A 16,086-nucleotide genomic window follows, 5' to 3' on the forward strand; every position below is an offset into this window, starting at 1 on the left:
TCTCCCTACTTTCTGTTCATTTGAGATGACACTTGTTTCTTGGTCCTCATACTTGCCTTCCTCATCCTCCCCCCTAACAGTTCCCTCACTCTTCTCTCCTATACTCAGTTTAACTTCCACATATGCTTCCTACGTTGTTGCCGCATGATGATGTATTTGGCTTGTTCTTGTCCCTGAACGGTTATTTTCTTGCTTGCTGAATTGGAGGTTTTAGACAATCTGTGGGATGGATCCTGGTCTTTGTTTCAATTTATCTTTCAGATTTTATAAACACAATGCACCCTTACAATCTATCTATAAAAAACAGAAGGACTAACTTGACACGGCAGTAATAGATAAAAGAGACTGCTCTCTCTCCAACTGAGAGAAAGCAGCTTGGCTGTTTGAGATGACTAAATTGAAGAAATTCCAAATGGTGATAAAGTAACAGCATTGACTTTTCCAATAATTTTCTCAATCAGTATCAACTAAGTTGTTAAAGAAAGAATGTCGGAGGCTGATTTCTCTTGGGAGATCAATTTCTTCAGCCCTATTCAGCCAGTAATCAAAAGAGTGGCTTTCCATCTGATTCTTTAATAATATTTAATTTTTCTATGTAATGATGATCTCCTCAAAAAGTGGTCATTTTTCAGAGTCCTCTTTTCAATCATGTACTGGAGTTTTATTTTAAATAATCTTACTGCAAGCACAGATCCCCTTTGTTAAAGCCAATTCAAATTAAGCCATTTAAAAATTAATTACCACAACTATCTGTGCATACTTATGTCACTATAAATCAGCTGTTGTGTAAGTTATGTGTTACGACCTCCTTTCACAGGTTACAAGTAGGAGTATATTGAATTTCTGTAGAATACTTACGGTTCCCAGCCTGGTCTGCCACCTGCTGAGCGAACTGCACTGGCTGTCATTGGGTGACCTTTTGGAGTGGGAGAGGAAAAACAAAAAAATCCCATTCAGTTTATCTGAAGATAATTCTTTAAAGAAATTCTAAAGTTCTAGTTACTTACCAGTTGAGGGTATTGATTGTCCTCGAGGGCCCACAAGACTCGGTAATGCTGGTTGTCTTTGTGCAGGAACCTGATAGCCGTTGTAAATAAATGCAAACAGTTGGAAAATGAGCTCTACTAAACCACAAGAATCACAGCATACGTTGAAATGAAATTTACCTTCTCTTCCAACAAACTGCTGATTGACCGAGAGGAAGATGTGGATTGTCCAGCAGCAGTCACCAGAGCAGCAGGAGGTGTAACAGTCATCATCTGCTGGTGCTGCTGAATCTGCTGACGGAGCCTTTTTGTGTAGCCAGTTCCATTTTCGAAGTTGTTTACAGCCTGGAGGCAGAAAAGAATTTACGAAAAGGTAATATGAAACTTCAGTAGATACATGAACAAAGGCCTCCACAGCGTAAAATTACTTGTGTATTTCCGTACAGATGTATCAACACATCACTTTAAACACTGATGTTGATGACTGGTAACTCCGAGTGTCTGTATTCAAAGTACTTCAGTGTTAACACGAAATTTGAAAGTGAGCAATCATGTTAAACAAAAGTGTCATCTGAATTTACCAGGTCGTCTCTAAAGAGTTGTAAGCTTCTGTAGCAACAGATAATGCATTTGAAAAGTAAATGTAGCCTTATTCAATTTAGCCTTGCTTAAGGCTAAATAAATAATAATAAAAATATTAATTAATTAAAAATATTAAAATAAAAATAAAATTTACCTTCACTTCCAACAAACTGCTGATTGACAGAGAGGAAGATGTGGATTGTTCAGTGGCAGTCACCAGAGCAGCAGGAGGTGTAACAGTCATCATCATTTATTTATTTATTAATATTTAATTTTTATTAATTAATATTTTCTTCCCTTTCAGCTTCTTACAAAGAGACTTTTCTTACAAACAGTATACGTAAAAGTCATCATGTTACCTTGCGGAGGGACTTGTTGGCAATTAAAGTGTCAGGAGAAACATCTGTCTGATGACACGTTGGGCATGTGTGTTCCTCAGATTCCAGTAATGCTGTTCTAATACCTGTGAATCATTAGAATGATCAAAATAGTTTTCAGCCAACCTAGGGAAATTTTGGGGGTTCTAATCAATTATAAAAAGACGTATGTCATTAATGGGTGAATATGGTCTTGAATTGAGAGCATGAAGCTATAGCTGTTGAATAGCGTAAACAATTTCTAGTATGCAGCAAATAACTGCACAGTTTTATTTTCACTGTTGTAACATTTGAAGATGTCGAGTAGACTGTATCTTGGTGTTTCGACTCATCATCTTTCCACTATCTGGTACAGTGAGAAGTCACCAACCTCAAGGTTAATCAACAAAACACACATCAAAAAGCCATTAGTAGGTTTGAGTTCTGAAGGTTTTAAGCAGCTCTCCCGTGGAGAAGAATGCGCATTAAATGCCTAAATATCTGTTTGTTGCAGACTGCAGTAAGTCACCGGAGTTGCCTATATAATTTTGTATGAGAGAAAGGGCTGCGGACAAACTAAATGCATTCAAGATCTAATACTGTGATCACCTGCACAATTATGCACTCTTCTCACACTCATCCTTCTGCATGTAAAGAGGATTTAACTAGATGCATAAACAAGCTTTCTGCCTTTTTTTTTTTGCCTTTACAGGATCAGAGTCCTTTCCTATTCAGGGTGTACTTAACTATTAAATAGAACTGATTAGAAAGTAATTTCGTTATCTCCTTTTTCTGCTTTCAGAAGATCAGATGTGATGTTTGGAATTGACAAACATGGGAGTAGCACTTACATTCATCACAATAACTGTTTCCACAGCAGGGAATAACCACGGCATCAGTCACTATATCTTTACAAATGAGACATAACAATTCATCTGGAATAGGATCATCTGAGGAGGAGGAGGAGGGCTCCTCTGGTAAAAAGGGACGCTTTTCCTTCTTTCCTCTTGCATACGCTTCCCTGGAGGGTGGGATGGGGGGAAGGAAGAAGAAAAAAGTTAAAGATGGGTGAAGGCAAACTTTCCCAAGCTTTGTATTTTATCAAAGGAAGAGAATAGATGGCATTCTTCTAACTCCGCATTAGCCTTCTAAATCATAGGCATTTAGTTTAAACTAAAAAACTTTTCTATAGGCACAACACCAGAAGAGGGAGGGGGGGAACAATTTTCCTTCTGCAGAACTCTCCCATTCATTGGATCAACTCAGAAATTAGCTCAGACTAGAAAAGTCATTTTTTGACAGCTAGAAATCAGGTGAAATGAATCCCACCTCTCCTTTGCCAGAGGGTAAACACAAAGCACAGGCTCGGGATGAAGTTAGTCTCTGAGTAATGACATTTTATAAATGAAAGTCTATGTTATAGCTTCTACAAAGGGAGATCCATGGCTGAAAAACAGAAGTGCTACCAAGTGCGTTTCAAAACAGCCACTCTTGTCGGCACACAATAGCATTTTCTTAGTTTGTAGCAACAGGAAAACTTCAGTCTGTTTCACACGTGGGATTTGATACAAGTTAGAGGGGAGGAAATCTCTGTCCAACAGCTATTTGCTAAATTTTGCAAGAAGCCTTTGATATGTCAAACAGAAGCAAAATGAGCTTTCAAAGAGAATGACTCCACCTTAAACACTGCTGAAATCTTTTGCAGAAATACTGATTCTTAGCATACCACGAGTTCAGCCAACTTCCAGGGGCATGAACAGTGGGACCACTCTATTTTAATATGAGAAAGTATCACAGATTTTAAGGCTAAGATACAATGACAATGCTTCCTTCCCCATAACTACGGATGCCAGCCAACTTGGTTCTATTGCCACGCAGACATTTACGCATGGTTTCTCTTGTTCAGTGTTTGGTCAGTCCAATTAATTCCATACTTACGCATTAATAATTGGTATTGCATATTTTCCAGTGTTTGTCAGCATAGCACCCTTTGTATTGGGATCTTTCACCTCCATCATGAAACTCCTTGGAATTCCTGTGCTCTTTTTAATTCTGGGAACAGACTCAAAATGTTTGTCCTGTGAAGAGAAAATAAATGCAGAGATATCTCATCTTAGGACCCACACTCAAAATGACATTTCAATGGTTATTTTAAGTAGCGTAAGCCTTTAATCCTCTCCTTCTACCTAGCGTAAGGGTTGCTCAACTAAAATACTTACTTTCCTAAATGAATATAGCCAGGATGTTCAAAAGGCTTGAGCAGTGTTTTGAACTCAGCCAACACTCTTTGGCTTGCCTTCAGGTTCCTTAATGGTGAAATATCTCTGAGCTCACCACCCGCTCAGGGAAGAGACACAAACCCGCTCCTCCTCCAAAGCGCACTTCAGGTGAGAGCTTACTTCAGGGCTCTCGGTCAGTCACCAGGGAAACTTACAGTCACCATCGAGATACCGAGGTTGAATTCTTACCTCCTGCATATACATTCAGTGACTAACCTTAAATGGCAGCAATACTAAACCAGAGACTTGTGCAATTAAAACACAGAAATATTCGACAGATAGGGTCAACAGAAACATCTTGGTTTTATACAAAACACTAAAAACTGAACTGTCATCAAAAAGAGTGAAAACCAGAAAAATTTCCAGTAATAGTGAAATATCTAAGAATATGCATGAAAGTTCCTATGAATATGTTTAATCTCTGTGACCTAAAACAAAGAAAATTTTACATTTATAATTCCAGGTTTCCCTTGCATTTTGAAGGGCTTTGCAACATTGCCATATAACCTCTGTATTTCACCCCAAGAGAAACAAAAAGAGAAAATATGAGTATTCATGCATTTGTTACGTAACTGCCAAGGTAAAAAAATTCAAAACTCAGTGACGCCAGAAGTCCCCCACAATCTTACCCCAGTCGTTGGGCAGTCCTTTATGTAGTGGCCAGGTTTCCCGCAACGAAAGCAAATATATGATGGTGGAGGTGGACCCAAGGGTTTCTTCATGTAACTGAAAGGTTTGGGGAGGGGAAAAAAAAGGTATATATGTGTCTCTCTTGTTGAAACAAACATCTCTGCATTTTTTCCGTAGTCTTCAAAGAACAGATTGGACATTATCAAAACTTACTTGATTGGATCATATGCCTGGCAAGACTGGACCATCATAGCTTTTATTTTATCTTCTTCGGAAGCGTTGGCTTCAGCCAGATCCGCAGTCTGCGTAACAGGTAATGATTTGACACACACATTAGGAACACATTGAAGCACACACAGCCAAAGACAACACCACTCATCCCATCCTGTAAAGAGCAGCACAACGCTAGCGGAGGTTGCAGGAGAACAGCTGCTTGTATAAAATACAGTTATCCTGGAGATGTTCTGGGGAGCCCTTACGCCATGACAGGGTGTTTATGTGCCTGTCAACCTACTTGAAAATAGCGTTTCTGAGCACTCAAACCTTTAGACTCAGCTGTACCTTACATAAAGACTCGTGTAACCAATCCAATTTTGTCCCACATGGACTGAAGCTATCTGTAGAAAAAATTATACCATCTAGTATTTTTAAGCTGATTTTTAAGCTCCAGACTATTTGAATAAGAAGATACCCACTGTACATTTAATTGAGAAAGATGTATGCAAGTATCATTATTTACATTTTACAGCACTAAAAGGACATACAACTTAAGAGTCAGGGCAGTTGGTTTTGCTTGTTGAAATTCAGCTTCAAACACAGAAGCATTAAAAGGAATCCAACTTTTTACAATCCTTCAGCAAGACAAAAGATTCTTTTCAGTAGAAATTTGACCATCATGTGCTGCAGGCAGTCCAAACTGCATGTTCCCCCCACTCACTTCTTCATATTAAGTGATTTAACTAGAGTAAGAAAAAAACCTGCAGTTTTTTCCAGTTGACTGTTCTTTTTAACATACAGTTTGTAATATAAGCCTTCTGCAGAATTATATCTTCAAATTATTGAAGTCAGCTGATTTATTTCTTTTAGTAGTATTTGCTCCAAAGTTTTTATTACACACGATTCCAGATACAAGCAGGGTCTAAGGGAGTGACTGTAAATGACGTGGACCTTCAAGCACCTCTCATTCAGAGCAGCCGCTTGTGTTTGGTTTTACATGCATTCATTCACAAAAGCAACCAACTAGTTTCTACAGTTTATTAAATGGTTCTTTCATATACACAGCTTTTTCTCAACAGTAACATAAGCCAGTTTGACATCTGTGAAATCACTGCCATTAACATTTACAGAAAACTTTACAGATAATCGACTGATTTGTTTGAATCCAAGCGTTTTACAAAACACATCCCCAAACCACAAAACGTTACTAGGAATAGAACAAAATTCAAATATGGCATTTAATACATAGTAATGATAAACCAGAAAACTTTTTGCAACACATTGCCTCCATGCTAGCCAGTCTGCACTAAAGAGGTTAGAGTAGCAGTTTTGAGCTGCTTTATGTCATGTTCCCGTATTTTTCTGAAATGCTTAAATTTTCTCGAAAGCTTAGATGTGTAGACCACTTGGACAGTTTTTCCCATTTTAGAGTAAAACTTCACATGAGTTTACAGAACAAAGCACACGTGTAGGGACAGCACTAATGGAGACCAATTTCTTTTGGTGGCTACCTTCCAATCTAATTTTTTTTTTTTTCCCCCAAATGTACACAATTTAATTTCTGCAGTGAGACAGGTGAGAAGTTACCAGTGGGAAGAGATTTCTCTTCCTTGGAAATGAACTCCAGCCTTTATTTTGAGAACGAACTAGCTCCTCTGTGTGAGGCCCTGCCTTCTCTAATTTGTGCAGCTTTAAAGACTAGAAATTTAATTGGCTAGCGCTACGCCTTCACACAAAGTGCAGTCATTAGTGCTTCCTCAGACAAAGTTACACACAGTTGAGGAAAGAATGCAGGCAGTTCCATAGGAAAACAGGGCATTACCACAGTTTCAGAAGGTCACGACTGCTAATATGCCACACATGCCCATTGGTATATTCCTACAAGCCATTAGGTACGTTTACACAACGTAAACAAATCAGATTGTGTTGCCCACTGTACATACACTACAATTTATGAAATTGTGAAGCATTCAAAGAATGGACCTATAACTATAATGACTAGAAATTCAGAAATAGCCATGCAGTTGTCCATGTGACAGAAACGCGTCTCTTTTGGCTGTTGCAAATCCCCCTGAAACATCCATAACTTACAGCCAACTAAATTCTTCTGTGAAAATTGTCTTAGTTTCCAATGCAAAATTAACAAAACATAGGAAAAATGGTAAACAGCTTCTGAAGTGCCTCTTCTTTGTGTCTTGAAGGTGAGTAATTTGCAACATCATGTTGGGGCTGATAAGGTGCTCCCCTTCTATCTTCCCATACTGGGAACTACTTGTTACAGAATAGTATCAAAGTATACAGACATTTTAAAGTCAAAATAAATACTTTAAATTATTAAAAATTATATTAAAATTTTGTTCACATGACAACAGTTATCCAGCTATAGATCACAGTCTGAGATTTAAAAATATGAAGCAAATACTATTTTTTATTACTTGACAAGAATTTGTATATACCTTCATAAGCTGGGCCAGAGGAGTAGGTGCAGAAGACTCATCAACCTGTTCACAAAAAATTAAATACATATTCAAGTTCCGCACTCAAAACACAGCAATAGTTAACCTCTCCTGTAGTCTGAAAGTCTGCACTATATCCTCTGAGTGTCACTGAAAGAGATATTTCCCACCTACTGTGATTTGTATTTGCTCAAAACAGACTCCAAACCTATGACAGCTTTGGAGTGCCTCTGTGGTTAATGAAAAGAAACTGTAATACCCAGACCCGCTGGAGATCGACAAGGCTCTAACCTTGTGCCAAAATTTGTACACTGGCTTTCAGATATTTTCATTTGCAGACAAACTATTAACTGCTTCATCAGATAAAGTGGAGAGATCCAATGCAGAACTTGAGAATACCACTTTGTGTAGCAACAATATTTATATTCATGGCAACCTATTAAACACATTTATGGACCCAGAGGGGCCCAAACAATTTCACTTCAATTATACAGCTTTAGGAACAAATGCCCAACTAGTTAAGGACATGAAAAAGAATCATTTAGCTGCACAGAACTGCCCTCAAAATGTATGGGATATGTTGGGTTTGGTATTTGTTGGAACCCCCCCATTTTTTGCCAGTTAGGAAAAAAACATTTAAAAACAAAAGCTAAGTGATAAAATGTGAAAATGGCAAAAGGCACACTCCAAACAATGTTTGTGGCAAGAAACAAAAAGCACACACAAGCTATACAAACATGCATATGACTAGGTGTAGGCAGACCGGTATTGATCAGGGCACTATTTTCATTTGTGCAAACCTTGAACCTACATGATCCAAAAATGATCCTACAATATCTGTGCCACACAAAGTCATTCAGGAAATAATCTAACGTATTCAATATGAAATACAATGCATCACTAGGCACCAATGCCAATATTCACATGGGAACCGTGCAAATGATGCTGTTACTCAGTTTTTACTATGCTGAATTAAATACACTGTATTTACAACATATACTATGTTTGACTGGAAAATATATTAAGTTAATGTTTGGAAAACTAATACATGATTTAGAATTAAGTGCAGTGTGTAGAAAAAAGTGTGAACTTGTGGTTTTACATACTGCTTTTGATGTTCCACTCACTGGCTCAGTTCGACTTCTAGAAGAAATAATAAAGGTGATCAGAACTTAAAGCACTCGTACCCAACATAAAGCAGTGGAAACAGATCATAAAACCTGAACATCAACACATTATGTTCTGAGAGTCTACTGAATGTGGAAAGTTATTCATATACATAAACTGTTCCCTCTTGGCACATTCAGTGCAACCAAAAAAAACCCCTTCAAAATCCCATGTCTACTTTGTCACCAATTACTCTAAGACTTACGGATACAGACCACAACAGTGAAAGTGGAAGCCCTCAGATATTTTGTCTCTGCTACGTATCAAAAATATGAAGTCAGTATTACAGTTTTGTGTTCTTAAATAATCAACCATAAAAATACAAAGGTAACTTTAGCCCATCTGTATTTCCCTAGTATCACAAATAGGTACCAGATAGAGTACTCTAGTTCCTAAGAAAGAACAGTGATAGGCTAGACACTCTGAAGTGCAAGTTTACTTAAGTGAAAAAAATCAGTCATCTGACAAAGAAATAACACCACTGTCAGCAACACAGCCTTTAGAAGAGAGTTTCTTTGTGGAAGCCCAAGCACTGTGTTCAGATGTCTACCATACTTAGCCATTAAAGTGCCAAAATGCTACATGTGTTACATATGCTATATTGATTAAAAATAGTAGTAGAAATGTCACCTGAAAGGAGATCCTAAGATTTTGGGTGATTTATGAGCCCTGTGACCAAAAAAAAAAAAAAAAAAAAGGTCTTACTTGCCAGAATTTCCTTTTGAGGTAATCTTGAAAATGCTACGATGTTCTAGGAAATACTGATTACATTTGAAAACTTGCTGAGATTCCACATACTCATTGATCTGTATCTGCATGCTGCTCATCATGGATCAGACATGCAACCGTTGATATCGTTACAAACAATTCATGCATCATCCAAAGTGTCCCATGAGCGGAGGCGATTCAAAGGCTGCTGTGGAACTGATCTACAAATAGAAAGGCTCATGCTTCCTGCGACTGCTAGAACACCACCGAGGCTCGCAATTACAGCCACGGACCTCCTGAAGATGAGGATGTAGAAGGAACCACTTTAGATTACCACATAATGGTTTCTCCATCCGTTTACCCGGAGAACATACTACAAGGCGATTAGCACATTTTTGAAGGCCTCTCCACCATTACAGCACGCATTCATCATTCCCAAACATTAACTGCTCTACCAGTTGTTTCTGCGATTTTTCCAGCTGAAGGAACAGAGACCTAATCCGCCTGGTTAATTTTCCATGAACAACAGTGCCATTCTTTTGTTATCCTCACACACAGGTATCCATTTGATCTTTGATGCTAGCAGCATCGATCCTCTCCTTTTAGGGCAGCACTGCAATACCAGGAGAGGATGCCATCCACCAGAAATGGAGGATGCATTGGCAAGGTATGTTTAAGCATACATATTTAAATTAGCCCCCAAACACGGCCATGTTTATAAGCACAATGCTGTGGTGTCCAGAATTACTAGGGAGTGCCTGAAAGCACTTCAACAACTACTGCAGTAATATGCCCAATGTTTACACGCAGAGCCACATAAATTGAGGGGGGTTTGCTTGCAAATGCTTCATGGGTACTAGGACGCTGCTGCGCTGTTTGTCCCAGACACACTGTAACTCATCAGTCTATTTTTTGACAACCAATGTTACAAATACATGGCAAACCCACAAGCTACTGAAATCGACTAATTGTGGTGGAGAGGTGTAACTTTAAGAAGGCTGGAAAACACGACCATTCAAACAATGCTAATGTAGCTGATATAGAACTGGGCTCTAGGAATACATAAGTGGCAGTAATATTCCTGTAGTCAGGAGTGTATTTGAATAGCCGTAATTTTAATCACTACCCCTGTTTCTCTGTCCTCCGGAAATCTTGGGAATACAGAATTAAACGTGGAGCACAGATATCAGCTCAGGGTAAAAACAGACATAGAAAGTTAACTACTAACATTTGGTAACATGCTAAACTGCTTACTGAGTTTCAAGTTTGGAAAGGATTAAGTAGTATTACATGAACTATTCCTTCATCACACTCGCACAAAAAGCAATACACTTTAGGATGTTGTTCTTTTCCTCTTGCCTGAAATGGACACGGCCTTTAGGAAACTAAAAGGAAACTTGTCCGCGTGGTTCGCCAGCTGGCCACCTTGGTCCTTCCTGTACGGCTAGTATGCAAAACCCCCAGATTTGGGGCATAAGAACACCTGCCATATCCCTCCCCCCCAAACACAAGAAATAGTCAAACACCGAGAATCAGACTCTTCTGAGATGGGAACAAATTATAATTTTACACTATAATGTGTATCTGTCTTTACTATAAAAGCAATGAAAGCAAACACATATAATAAGGAATCTCTCCACGTAGAGGAAACAGAACAAACCCAACAGAATCACCCTAAAGTTACCATTGTTGGAATTGGAGCCCCGTGCCCCAGGAGGCCTAAAAATCTAAGTCTACTTTGGGACAGATATATGAAAATCTACCCATGACAACAAAAATTACCAGCAGCTTTAACAAGAAAGATACAATCTGAATGGCTCTGTAAACTAGTATCCTTTAAAAAGTTAACTGGCTGAAACCCCTAACAAAGAAGCCAATGCTTTATGGATACTTACAGAACATGTCTTTTGCTGGTAGCTTTACCTCCTCCAGCAGGGATTCTTCTCACAATTACCGATGAGTTCTTAGGAATCAGGGCATTCTCATCTGTGTATTCTGAAAACAACATAAATACAGAAAAAACACAGCAGTCAGTTTGTAAGAATGTATGCTAATACGTAATTACATAGCACTTCAGGAGCCCTTTACAGATGTAAGAGCACAATTTTATATGTAACATCGCGCTTTTATCGTCTCAACACACTAGCAGTACATTTGGAGAATGTTTGATAATCAAACAGAAGCAGCAAACTCTTTTTCATTTTTTTAATACTGTTTGAATGCCAACAGCAAAATAGGCTCAAAGGGCTCTAAAGGAGAGTCTGCACGAGGTTCTCTCCTGATCTAGCTTAAGTTGCTTTTACTTCTGTTAGGCTACAAAACTAATAGATCCCTGGAGAAAAACAAACCACAGCAAGTCTCACCTGCATAAACCAGGTGACAACAAAACAGGCACCGGGCTACAGCATGAAAACTCTGCACCATTGCTTTCATAGCGGCTCACTAAAAACGAGTCACCTCTGCTGCTCGCGCTCAAGACTGACAGAACACGGAGGAGACCCTGCCATCTCTGCCGATTTCTTGGAGCTTAATCCATCAACAACCACACTTCTCAGCTGCTCAGTGCTTTACATTTAAATGGAAACAAAACTGGCAGTGCTAGAATTTGGATCACAGAAATTTTGGGGGGGTTATTTTGAGCTTGCTTTCACAAGCAGGGCAGAATTGGCTCCAACTACAGTGGTATCTCCCCTCTTCAGCTAATCGCCTAGTTTGACTTAACCAAAGGGACGTGAATTCTTTCAATTCACTGTTTGCAGAGCAGAGAAACTCTCTGAAATGCCAGAGTTTGCTACGCCCGTGCTGAACTGAGGATTGCGGTCGTTCTGCAGAAGATTCCAAGTGCCAGCACCTCTCCTAGAAAGAGACTGTATATACGAGGACAGCGGCCAATACATTTATTCATAAATTATGCAAGCCCGCAGAGGTCAATTGGAACACGCACAAGAGGTGTATTATGCAAAAAGAAGAGTACGTGCCCTTTCAGTATTTTGTGACAATTCGTTGACCATTAGAAGAGAAGCATTGACATCTGCCGCCTTATAGGCTATTCTTGCATGTTTATATAGCGAGATAGATATAGGCTCCAAAAGAGCACCTACAGAAGAGTCAATAAAAATCTAACATACTTCCAGTCATTAATCTGATCATAAAAACTGCCTGATGCCTTCATGTCTTATGTGGTGTAACCAAAGTAATCCCCCATGCTAGCACTGCCAACACAAAATGTCACAGCGAAGGGAAAGGTTTAAAAGTTGCTGAAGCGCCATCTCTAAAATGCGAAGTTTGCACAGTGTTGGAGACATTCCAGTAGACAGACAGACAGACATCAGCTCTGAGGCCAAATTAATTCATTCAGAGTTAGCGTGGCTTTCTTTCAAAGACATCACATCGTGGCATTACTAAAACTGTCAAGTGCAACACTAAACTCAGGCAAGTCCTGAGTTCAAGAGACAGTTTTCTAAGAGCACTATTCTTCCTTAACACTATCCATCTAAGACCAGTTCAGAGTCTCATTTTTGGGTTTATAGTTTTTATATTTTGTCTGACAAGCAGAATAGCACATTCTCCAAGTGGTTTGAGTCAGAATGCGACAGGACAGGAGAGAGTACTCAAGAAACCCGAGTTCAGGAGTTTGCGGTTCTTCCACAATATCGTGAGAACATATGAATTATATGACCATTAAATTATATTATAATTATAAAAGACAAGTCAAGAAATTCAGATCAAATTAAAAGGAGGCAAGTTTAAATGCACCATTCTTGAGTACAGGCTTTTTGAAGGGAATTCTGCCTTTATAGAACATGCCTCCATAGTAAGCATGGAAAAGGATACCCTCCCCTCCTTTTTTTAAATAGGTTCCAACCATCCATTTTGCCTTCCCAGCATCTTAAAGTAAGTCATCGCATCATTTTTTCCACTGATATTTAAAATCCTGTCTACCTTTTGCTTATACTGGCACTGCTTCTATGACGAGATTTCCATTATGAAAAGTAAGTTACTGAGCAGTAAAAGGTTAGAGACTTGGAGAAATCTGAACAAGCAGACCATCTTCACTCAAGATTCGCTTTGTTCTTTCCCAGATCATTTCAACATTTAGTCAGGACTTCTGCACAGACAAAGGTATAAAAAACCAATACTTTATGTCCACATGTAAGAATTCCAAATATCCTACTTAGGCAGAATATCCTGGTCTAGTTTTTTCCTTTATCTTCTGAAGGTGAGTTTAAGCACCTATATCTGATTAATAAAAACTGAAATTCACGGTTATGCATATAAACCAAAAATTTGACATACATATATATTACACTGAAATGTATTCTCTAGCTTTGCTCTGAAAACCACTGGGGCATTTTTGTGTGTTCACATGGAAAACACCCTCACGAAAGCTTCCATAAACATTCCAGCCTGGTGTAGTGGAGGAGGGTGTCCCTGCCCGTGGCAGGGAGGTTGGAACTAGATGATCTTTAAGATCCCTTCCAACCCAAACCATTTGATGGTTCTATGATTCTACGAGCTGTGTCACTAACATACCAAGCTTAAAATTTTATCCTCATTTTACAGAGACCAAAGTGGAACACAACCTAAATAGAGGAGGACTTTGTCACTGTTAAACAAGACTGATGCTCTTTGAAGTATGAAAGATATTCCTTCTTTAACTTCACCTTTAGGCAACACCACATTTAACAGAACCTAGTGGAGCAGATACTTTTTCTTCACTGGATTCTGATTATGTATGAAAACAAAGCAACACACTTTGTACAACTGGAATTATGCATATTAGAGTAACACTTGATGGGGTAACATATTTATGAGCATAAATTTTTATTCTAAAACTTTGCTTTCTGTTTCTCACCTGCTATAACAGAATCCATGTGTTTGGCCTATTTCAAATATTTTTTTCTTCTAGCGACAATAATTGGGCTCCATTGCGGTTTATTACCATCCAACATTCTCATTTGAAGGCCCTGTTTACACAGACCCAACTATCACAGGAGTGATGTCAGCCAGTTGGCCATTCAGCCTGCTGGCATTTGTGAATTACTGTTAAATCTTCATAGACATTCTCCTGAAGATACTTTAAATATCTGTAGATAAACAGTGAGCTTTAGGTCCAACCACTTTAAAGCCACTTTAAAGGCTGGGGCTGCAGTTACCGCAGCATACATATTATTCTGTTTAAGTTTTAACACGTCAAACAGGAAGAGGGGGAAAAAAAAACCATTAGTACTCATGTTAAAGACTGTTGTAAGAGTGTCACAGAACCACAGGGGGAAAAAAAGAAATGGGATGTTTAAGGAAGGAAAACACTTTACATGTCTTTTTATTTCTGAGAAATCATATCCCAAAGTCTTTAATCACATTTAAACTTATCAAGATGGCAGATTACCAAACAGAAACATCACACCAAGTAATACAAAACCATTACCATCTCTGAGAATCAAGCACCATTTATTAGATTTAAAAGAATTTATGACTTCTCTAAGAACATTTATTACGTATATTCACCATAAATGTTCTGCCATAAAACATCAGTACTGCCCTGACATGGTTAGTACCAAGAAAAAAAAAAAAATCATTTAGAAATGAATGATGAAATGATGCTCAACAGCATCTGAATGATAATGTCTTTGGTGAAGAAAAGAGGTTATATGAACAAGAAATTCCAAAGTCTAATTTAGATACAGAGAACAAGAACTGTGCAAGAAGGCTTTAAAGGGACTGCATAGATTATAACTCAGATACAGTCTTGATTCAAAATCTTGCTAGTGAGCAATTTCTGCAACAGCCACAAAACCAGGTTTCCAATGCAGTGGAGTAAAACAAGTTGAAGACAAAATTAAGTCACCAAAAGCACTTTTTTCCTTCAAATTAGCCATCTGTTCTATTTCTAGCACTTTCAGCTTTCTCCACCAGATTTCAGAGAAATCTGTCAGGTTTGTTATTGTAAGATATCCTCCCAAATCTCCTTATCGTTTTACCTAAAAGAAGTCCGGGAAACTAAAACTTCTGTAAGCACTACATGTCGCACATCAACCACATATTCTTCTATGCCTAGCTCCGTGTCTAAAACACAGATCTGAAGGTAGCTGTCAGAACAGCAACTCCAAAGGAACAGCTCGGTAAGGCTCCCAACACAAGTCACAGCTACGAGTTGTGGCCAAATCGCATTATCGCTTCCCACCCCGCTTAATGCCTGGTACTGCTTGCCCTCCCAGTCCCCCGCATGCCGGCGGGATGGGCCCCAGGCTGACTCACGCTATGTGGGGATGACCCACAAAGAGCAGAACGTGGCCCCCGCAGGCAGCGGCCGCTGCAGGGCAGTCTGTGCCACTGTCAGCCGGGTGGTCCTTGAGGCCCCACGCCCGCTGCCCCCACGCACCTTCTTTGGTCTGGGCATTGGTGATCTGCAGGTCACAGTTGGCCGGCTTCAGCTTCTCGCGGCTAAAGATCTGGCGCTTGAGGTCACGCAGGCAGATGTGGAAGCCGTTGAAGGTGACTGTATCATAGTGCAGCTTTGAAGAGAACTTATAGTGGACACATGACATGGTTGGGCCACCACCACCAACAGGCACCGCCCAAAAGGGGCCTGAGCAAAGGCAGAGGCCTGAGGCACGCTGCCGGACGGGCTTTGCATCACAAGGTCTGTGTCTGAGGCTGGGGGAGGAGGTTCTGGGTCCTTCCCCGGGTGTGCCCCTCAGAGCCC

Source organism: Grus americana, chromosome 15, assembly GCF_028858705.1.
Source record: "Grus americana isolate bGruAme1 chromosome 15, bGruAme1.mat, whole genome shotgun sequence".
Taxonomy (NCBI): Eukaryota; Metazoa; Chordata; class Aves; order Gruiformes; family Gruidae; genus Grus; species Grus americana.